Source organism: Theobroma cacao, chromosome 2, assembly GCF_000208745.1.
Source record: "Theobroma cacao cultivar B97-61/B2 chromosome 2, Criollo_cocoa_genome_V2, whole genome shotgun sequence".
Lineage (NCBI taxonomy): Eukaryota > Viridiplantae > Streptophyta > Magnoliopsida > Malvales > Malvaceae > Theobroma > Theobroma cacao.
The window spans coordinates 14,656,335-14,665,981 of record NC_030851.1 but is presented as its reverse complement, the minus strand read 5'-3'; the positions used below and the strand labels follow the sequence as shown (position 1 = coordinate 14,665,981).

General features: G+C 33.6%; 1 pseudogene; it reads right to left on the bottom strand.

The window, feature by feature from the left end:
• LOC108660651 lies at positions 1,984–6,414 on the bottom strand (annotated as a pseudogene).

The window sequence follows — 9,647 nt, the reverse complement described above, 5'->3', positions numbered from 1 at the left end:
TACCTCAGGAGTTATCCCACGCGCCTCTCCGACCGAGGTAAGAATATACCTAGATTTCATGCCCCTCTAATAGGCTGGTCCACAGAACTCACCCACTGTAGTAAACTAATCGATATCCCACAAAATCAATAAAAATTCAACAGCATGACATAGCAATTTTATCATTATCCAACTTATCAAGGCAAACAATAGTTTGTACATTTTCAACACAAATACCTATCCAGCAATTCATGCCCACATTATCATAAGCCATTCAATTCAAAACATAATTTATAACACAGCAAGTAGTCTCCAATTACTCCATTTTCCAAGCCATCATTCAATATCAAGACAATTTATAAAATCATTTCATTTAATCACATTTTGCTTATAAAACATAAAGATTTACCATTTAAACTCATTTTCCATAAAATCACAAAAACGAATTAAATTCACTTCAGATAATGAAGATGATGATAAGGTTACTCACTGTAATGGAAATTGAGTTTTGAGTACTCCGATTCTTGATCCTTAGGTACTATCTCTTTACTTTTATCAGAAAGTTCACCACCTAGACATAATGCACAATGAAGCTACTTACCACATTGGTGCTAAACCGTTATAAAACTATATGGATGCATGAAATGGAATGCAAATTGTTCGGATCATCGTCTAAACATGGTGTTCTACATAAATTCAATTGTGTACCTAAATAAAACGGTATTGGCCTAATTCGATCTATCACTCGATTAATTGGCCAATATGTCCAATTCAACTCCAATTAACTCCATTTTTCTTCCAATTCTCCAAACCATCAAACACAAGTCAAATAGCATAAAATTTAGTAAAATCATCTTCACATTTTCTCTTGGAAATTTCGGCCATTATGGGTGCATCAACACTATGATTTTTCCTACTTGATTTTCTCACCGTAATTCATCATTTCCTAACCAATTCACTTGAAATAAAATCAAATCCACCATACACATTCTACATGGAAGATTCGGCCAATGATGGGTGATGGGAGGAAGTGAATTTTTCTTGTTGGCTTTTCATGCTACACATCACTAACTAACTAAAAACACTAAAATACATTGAAATCTAACCAAATCAAGCATCAAAACCTCCCTCTAAGTGTTCGGCCAGCAAGGGATTCATCATGATTTCATGTGATTCAACTATGGAAAATAAGAAAAAATGCTTAAGAAAGAGAGATCTCAAGCTTAAATTGAAAAAATCTTACTTTTTTCACTTGTTTCCTTGAATCTTCACACTTTTCCCTTGAATTTTTCCACCTACGATTTTGTTCTTCCTTTTTCTTGCTTCTTCTTGGTGAGGCCGACCATAATTAAGAGAAATGGGCTGGTTTTGTGCTAATTTATAAGGAAAATAATAAAGAAATAAAAGCTTAACACTTGTCACCTTACCATTGGTCCATTTTTAAATTCTTAACTATTAAGCTTTCTTTCTTCACCACATAAAATATTTCAATTATCCACAATATAAAATGTTAATGGATGAAATCCATGGGTGTGACAAGTGTTTGGTGTGTAAAATTATAATTTTACCCTTGGGTGGCACAATGACTATATTGCCCCTTATGCTCTAAAAAATGCCGGAATTAAAATTTTTCACCTCTCAAACTCAAATTATGTTATAAATGGTCAATCTTGGTCAAAAACTTCTTCCAACATTCCAATTTTAACCTCGGGTGGCAAAATGACCATTTTGCCCCTACGTTATGAAAATTCCAATTTGACTCCAAATTGGTCCTCGAACTCCGAATCACCATTTTAAGTTATTCTAGGGTTTTAAAATTCTCAATTTCATCTTAAAATCTCTATTTGGACTAGTTCGAGGATTAATTCAACTTAATTATACCATTTGGTACATTACCGTCCTTTAATGATTTTTGAGGTACCCAAGTAAGCAAACATGCATTCTTATGTAGGAATGGCATAATAAACATATTGTAGAGCCGGGCTTGACAGCTTCAATCTTTGTTCATTGACTAAATTTTTGACCATCTATCCCTCGAACTTCGATTGCTCCATGTGGAAATACCTCATTGATAATAAAAGGACCAGACCACCTTGATTTAAGTTTTCTCGAAAATAATTTCGGACAAGAATTATAGAGCAACACTGCTTGTCCTAGCCCAAAGCTTCTTTCCAATATCTTCTTATCATGCCATTGCTTTGTTTTCTCTTTATAGAGTTTGGCATTCTCATAAGCTTGAAGGCGAAATTCATCAAGTTCATTTAATTGGAACAACCTTTGCTCACCTACTGCTTGCAAATAAAAATTTAACTTCTTCACGGCCCAATAAGCATTATGTTTAAGTTCTATTGACAAATGACAAGCTTTGCCAAAGATCAACTTATATGGAGACATACCAATTGAGGTCTTGTAAGCAGTCCGATATGCCCGTAGGTCATCATCCAATCTTTTTGCCCAATCTTTTCTTGTGGGACAAACCGTTTTCTCCACAATCCTCTTGATTTTTGTATTTGATACTTCCGCTTGGCCACAAGTTTGAGGATGGTATGCAGTTGCAACCTTGTGTTTAACTCCATATTTTACTAAAAGCGCATCAAAATATTTGTTGTAAAAGTGACTTCCCTCATCACTAATAATTGCCTTTGGAGTGCTTAATCGAGTGAAAATATTCTTCTTGATGAAATTCATCACCACCTTTGAATCATTATGAGGAAAGGCTACCGCTTCAACCCACTTGAAGACATAATCAACAGCAAGCAAAATGTATTTGTTATTGTATGAAGATATGAACGGACCCATGAAGTCAATACCCCATACATCAAAAATTTCTATCTCCAGGATGTTGGTGAGAGGCATCTCATGTTGCCTGGAGATATTACCCACCATTTGGCACCTGTCACAATGCCAAACAAATTGTGAGCATCTTTAAGTAATCTATGCCAATAAAAACCTGATTGGAGGACTTTAACAGCAGTCCTTATTCCTCTAAAGTGTCCTCTATATTTTGAAGAATGGAAATGGTGAAGCACACATTGAATTTCTTCTTCCAAGACACATTTTTTGAAGATCTGGTCTTTACATTGCTTTAACAAGTAAGGCTCATCCCAAAAATAAAATTTAACATCATGTAAAAATTTCTTTTTCTGATGAAAATTTAAATAAGGGGGAATGATATTGCTTACCAAATAATTCATGAAATCAGCATACCAAGGAAGTGATTTCTTACCAACTTAAAGGATTTGTTCATCAGGAAAAATTTCCTTGATTAAGGTTGAATCCTTACCTTGAGCTTCAATCTCTAATTTTGAAAGGTGGTCTGCCACTTGATTTTCTATTCCTTTTCTATCATGAATCTCTAGATCAAACTCTTGTAACAAGAGAATCCACCTTATCAATCTTGGTTTAGCACCCTTCTTGGCAATCAAATATTTGATAGCTGAATGGTCAGTGTACACTATCACCTTTGTCCCCACGAGACAGGAGCGAAATTTGTCAAAAGCAAAAACTACAGCCAAGAGCTCCTTTTCAGTTATGGTATAATTTTTCTAGGCCTTATTCAAAGTCTTGCGAGCATAATAGATGGAATGGAAGATTTTATCCTTCCTTTGTCCCAAAACAGCTCCCATCGCATAATCACTTGCATCACACATTAATTCAAAAGGAAGAGTCCAATCGGGACTAATTATGATAGGTGCAGATATTAATCTTTTCTTCAATTCATCAAAAGCAACAAGACATTCATTATCAAACTTAAATGGCACATCTTTTTCCAATAAATTGCAAAGAGATTTAGAAATTTTTGAAAAGTCTGTTATAAATCTTCTATAAAAACCAGCATGACCAAGAAAACTTCTAATACCTTTGACATTTATTGGAGGTGGTAATTTCTCAATTGCTTCAATTTTTGCTTTATCTACCTCAATGCCACTACTAGAAATCTTGTGCTTAAGAACAATACATTCTCGCACCATAAAGTGACCTTTCTCCCAGTTAAGCACCAAATTTGTTTCTTCACATCTCTTGAGTACCCTAGCAATATTTAAGAGACAATCATCAAAATTATTTCTAAAGATAGAAAAATCACTCATAAATACATCTAAATATTTCTCCACCATGCTTGTGAATATGGCCATCATAGATCTCTGAAAGGTGGCAAGTGCATTACATAGTCCAAATGGCATTCTTCTAAAAGCAAAGATGCCATAAAGACATGTAAATGTAGTCTTTTCTTGATCTTCAGGAGCAATAGTAATTTGGTTATAGCCAAAATAACCATCTAGAAAGCAATAATATTCTTTACTAGCCAAGCGATCCAACATCTGATCAATGAATGGAAGAAGGAAGTGATCTTTCCTTGTAGCTTTGCTGAGCTTGCAGTAGTCCATGCATTCTCTCCATACAGTCACAGTTCTTGTTGGAATAAGCTCATTATTGTCATTGGCAACCACAGTCATTCCTCATTTTTTAGGAACACATTGAATTGGACTTACCCATGAGTTATCAAAGATAGGATAAATTATTCCAGCATCCAACCACTTGATGATTTCCTTCTTGACTACTTCTTTCATGATAGGATTCAATCTTCCTTGCTATTCAATTGTGGCTTTATGATTTTCCTAAAGGAGAATTTTGGGCATGCAAACAGAAGGGCTAATTCCTTTAATATCAGCTATGGTCCACCCTATTGCTTTCTTAAATTCTCTAAGTGTCCTCAATAACTTCTCTTCTTGCATGTTAGTAAGAGCAGCAGAAATAATAATTGGAAAAGTAGAAGATTTTCCTAGAAAAGCATACCTCAAGTGTGCAGACAAAGGTTTGAGTTCCAAAATAGGTGGTTCCTCAATGGAGGGCTTAGAAGCTAGCATTAAAGAAGCTAAAATATTTAAAAACTCAAATTAATGATTAGTTCTAAATCTGGAGTGAGCATTTAACAAATTTGAATATTCAATAAATTCATCATCATCCCTATCAGAATTAGCAACTAAACATGCTTTTAGAGGATCATTGGGATTTTCTTCTAAGAAAACATCGTGTGTAAAATTATTTACCACACTTATGGAAAAATGGTCTTCAGATGTCACAAGTAATTTTAAAGCTTTAAAAATATTAAATGTTACTTGTTGGTCTTGAACTCTCACAATGAGCTCACCTTTTTAAACATCAATCAAAGCTCTAGCAGTTGCTAAGAATGGCTTCCTAAGGATGATTGGAATTTGCCTATCTTCTTCCATGACAAGAATTATAAAATCAATTGAAAAAATAAATTTATCTACCTTGACAAGAACATCTTTAATAACTCCCCTTGGGTACACATAAGAACGATCAACCAGTTGCAAAGTAATTGAAGTGGGTTTGCATTCCCCCAAACCAAGTTTCTCAAAAATTGATCAAGGCGTTAAATTGATACTTGCACCTAAATCACTTAGCTTTCGCAAAAAATAAATTAGCAATAGTGCAAGGGATTGTGAAACTACCTAGATCTTTGAGTTTTGGTCATAGTTTATTTTGGAGAATTGCACTACACTCTTTTGTAAGGAAGACAGTTTCAAACTCACCTAGCTTTCTTTTTTTGGAGAGGATGTCCTTCAAAAACTTGACATAACTGGGCATTTGTTCCAAAGCTTCAGTAAAAGGAATATTTATGTGTAATTTCTTGAAGACATTGAGGAACTTCTAAAATTGCTTTTCAAGCTTTTGTTTTTGGAGCCTTTGGGGAAAAGGTCATGGAGGATGGATTACTTGAGAAGTTCTTTGATTTTCAGCCTTTTCATCTTCTTTTTATTCAATTTCACTCTTTTTCTCACACATTCCTTCCTTATCAACATGTTCATTCTTAGGTTCAACTGCTTTTTCATTCACCCTTTCAATCTTTTTTCCATTCCTTAAAGTGATTGCTTGGCATTGTTCCTTACCTTTAGGATTGATTTGTTTGTCACTAGGTAAGGAACATTGAGGTCTATTGTTGATGGAATTTGCAAGCTGTCCTACTTGGATCTCAAGATTTCTCAAGGAGGCTCATTGACTTTTAATTAAAGCATCAGTCTTGGACATATATTGCAAGAGATGTTCTTCCAATTGGGACTTCTTTTTAGGAATTTGTGGTCTAGCTTGTTGTTGAAAACCAAAAGGCATGATGGGTTTTGGATTGGAAAGCCCTGCATTGTTGTTCCATGAAAAGTTGGGATGGTTTTTCCAACCAAGATTATAAGTATTGGAGTATGGGTTATTTTGCTGTCTATTGAAGTTCCCCACAAATTGGACTGATTCAGAATTGTATGGACATCGATCATATGAATGGCCATCTCCACACATCTTACAAACTACTAATGAATTTTGAACCGCACGAACTCCTAGTGTGTCAAACTTCTTGGACAATGCAGCTACTTGAGCAGTTAAGTTCCCAAGTGCATCAATTTCATAGGCTCCAATAACCATTGATAATTATTTGATGCCATCTCTTCCAACAAATTATAAGGATCTGTAGCATTCTTACTTATTAATGCCCCATCAGCAGCAGCATCAATTGTAGTTTTTATTGACCCAACCAACCCATTGTAGAATGTCTGAACTTGTAACCAATCAAGAATCCCATGATGTGGACATCTTCCCAGTAATTCTTTAAACCTCTCCCAGGCTTCATACAAGGACTCACCATCAAATTGTGTGGATGAGGTGATATCGTTCCTCATCTTTGCAGTCTTAGTAGGCGAAAAAAATTTACTAGAAACTTTGGTGCCAAGTCTTCCCATGTAGTGATAAACCCATTGGGTAGCAAATTAAGCTAGCTCTTTGCTTTATCCCTCAGAGAAAATGAAAACAATCTCAATATAATAGTATCATCAGTTACTCCATTATATTTAAAGGTATCGCAAATCTCCAGGAAATTTACTAAATGAGAATTAGGATCATCACTGGGTAACCCACCAAACTAGACTGAAGACTGAATCATCTGAATGTAAGCTATTTTAATTGCAAAATTATTTGCATTGATGGAAGGTCTCTTAATGCTTTGGTGTAAACCTTGCAAAAGTGGAACAGCATAATCTCACAGTGCTCTATTTGCTTCGGGAACCAGATTAATGGCATTATTGCCATTGTTATTGTTATCCTCAACCATTGTCTGACTTACAACTGCAACTTGTAAATTCTCCCTTAGACGTCTTCTAAAAGTTCTTTCTATCTCAAGATCAAAAGGAATAAGATTCAAGTTGTTTCTTCTTTGCATACAATGACCAAAGATATCTGCAAACAAACAAAATCTAATATTAAAACAAGAAAAATAAAATTTGAAGTAAGACTAAATTGCTTGGTATTAGTATTAATAAAAATTCTAGAAACAATTCCCCGGCAACGATGCCAGAAACTTGTCAGTTAAAATTCTACTATGCAAGTATACGTGTCGAGTAGATAGTATATAAGCAAGCAGAGTATCGATCCCACAGGGAATTGATCTAAAATTTTACTAAGTACTAAAATTAGAACAAATTAATCTAATCCAAACACTCAAAATTAATTGATTAACTAAAACTAATAAACTAAAATTTAAACCAACAAGAAAAATCAAAATAATAATAACTTGAGAAAATATCAAATCAAACAAGCCTAGGACTACAATATCCCTCACACTTCATCTAAATCTTACCTTTCTTCCTTAACTTATTTCAATGGGTTGAATTGCTAACCTAGAGTCCTAAATTATTTATAAGGGTCTCTTGACTCATCTTATAAAAATATCTATTTTAACCAAAACACTATATCCCTATGTGAATTCAAATTAAAATAGATTCATTAAGTTTAGGCTCTAATCTGGCTACATATGGCCTATAAGTATATTCTTATCCTATACGCAAATTAATTAATATGATCATATGCTATCCTAATTTTAGTCTACACTCAACTCCCTTTCCCAAGTTTGTTTAGGTTCCTAAATCAATTTAATTGGTGATAAGGTAATTAAAAGCATTAAGAACAAATTGGAATAAACAATTCAAATCCCATCAAAGATAAGTAAGAAAAAGATTAAAAATTTAGATTACATGTGAGTTCAATTGCAATCCTAGAAAAAGAAAATTAGCTTCTCATGATTGCAAAAACAAATAACATTGTATTAAATTCAACCATTGAAAGTAACAAGAACAATAAAAGCCAAGGAAGAAAAGAAAACAATATTTGCCGCCTGGATCTCCAAGTTTCAGCCTTAACTTCTAGCTTCTTAAATCTCTCAAAAGTTGTCTACCTTAATGTTCTTCAAACTATCCTATTTATAATAATAACTTAACCCATTCTTCCTTTAGTTGACCTAGGCTTTAACTGGGCTTAAAAGTGTAATAAGAGGCCTAAAAATCAATTGTCAGTCTTTACAAATTTCCATTCCCGGCATACTATATCTAGCCATTTTCTAACCCAATTTTCTCTATCTTCAATACAGAACTAGGTAAAGTTATCTGCATGAAATTTGTAGCTCTATCTCTTAACTTTCAAATGATCAAAGACTCGTATCATTTGGAGTTCTGTAGTGCAAGTTATGGCTAAAACACTGAACCATATGCAAGCAGATTTTGGGTCTTTCAACACTTTACTTTCCAAAATTAAGCCTAATCTCTTTTAATCATACGAAAAATATAAAAACTAATAAATAATAACAAAATTAAAAGAAATAACATAAAATTAAAATAACTCACTTAAAAATAAACTAATTATAAAAACAACTAAAAATAAGTAAATTATAATTGAAAATTGAGGACTTAGATAATATTTCATAACAAAATTGGACTAAAATGATTCTATAAAATAGAATTATCAATTTGCATGTGCAAAAGCGACAACATTAGGCATAATAAAAAATTGAGCCTTGCTTACCCAAGCGTACTCACTTGACAGTCCCGCTTATCCAACATGTCAATTAATCTTATGGTCAACAACTTGGCCTAGCCCATAGTTCTAAGTCCATTTTCTCTCAAACGACATCAGGAAACATATGTCCATAATCACCCTAGGTCTAGTATCTTCTAATAAGTTCAAGGATAGATTATATGTCCTTTTACGAACATAGTTTATAAAATAGAATGTAATCTTTCTATAATATTTAAAGTTTGGAATCCAAATTTAAAAAGTTTAGTAAATACATCAATTCAAGAGCATTTAATACATATTCTGAAATTCTCAAAGATCTAAGATTAAAACTAACATATTTCCCTTTTTAGAAAAAGTTTTTGAAAACATTTAACTTTAGAAACAAGCCTGATCTATCGATACATGGACCCGATGTATCGATAGATTAAAGAGAGTAAGCAATCATGAAGGTTTTGTGTGGTATTTATCAATACTTCATGAACAAATATCGATAGATAAGCTACAAAGAGCAAAAATTTAGCCTAGAGCTCATCATTAGGACCTCAAACAACTCTATGAATCGACCATAGATACATAAACAACATTTAAGCCTCATGCAACAATAGGCATGTAACAATCAAAATGAAGCTCTAACCAAAGATATCCAAACCACCTAGAGTTGTCTCACTAAATTGAATAGCTTGTTGCACTTGGCCAACAACTATTTGTAAAGAGGGGTAGTATTTTGTTAGCTACCAATATCCAACAAGTCTTTGAAATTTCTCAACTAGCCTAAGCTACCATCATTGTGCACAATGGCTAGTGCCTCCTACCAC